The 217-nt window shown below is 58.5% G+C and overlaps 1 protein-coding gene across 1 annotated transcript in view; it reads left to right on the forward strand.

The window, feature by feature from the left end:
• LOC104543031 (gamma-aminobutyric acid receptor subunit alpha-5) overlaps positions 1-217 on the forward strand; it is a gene marked incomplete at its 5' end in the record, with an annotated part of 27,740 nt that overhangs the window by 19,611 nt on the left and 7,912 nt on the right. The window lies entirely within an intron of this gene.

A 217-nucleotide genomic window follows, 5' to 3' on the forward strand; every position in this document is an offset into this window, starting at 1 on the left:
TCAGCAGCATGGGAGCTTAACCAGGTTACACAATACACTCGTCTGGAAAGCATTAGTGGTGTCCAGCGTGGGGGCTCCTCAGCCTGGAGAGAAAATTGGCTGCCGCGAAGGGAAGGGGGTTTTCCACCGCTTCTGGTTGTGTGGGGGCTTGAGGAGGGGAAAGGGGCAGCCGGCAACCTGTGGCAACACGGCTGGGAGCGATTTCTGCTGGCAAAGC

This window comes from Mesitornis unicolor, unplaced genomic scaffold, assembly GCF_000695765.1.
Source record: "Mesitornis unicolor isolate BGI_N332 unplaced genomic scaffold, ASM69576v1 scaffold37296, whole genome shotgun sequence".
NCBI classification, from domain to species: domain Eukaryota; kingdom Metazoa; phylum Chordata; class Aves; order Mesitornithiformes; family Mesitornithidae; genus Mesitornis; species Mesitornis unicolor.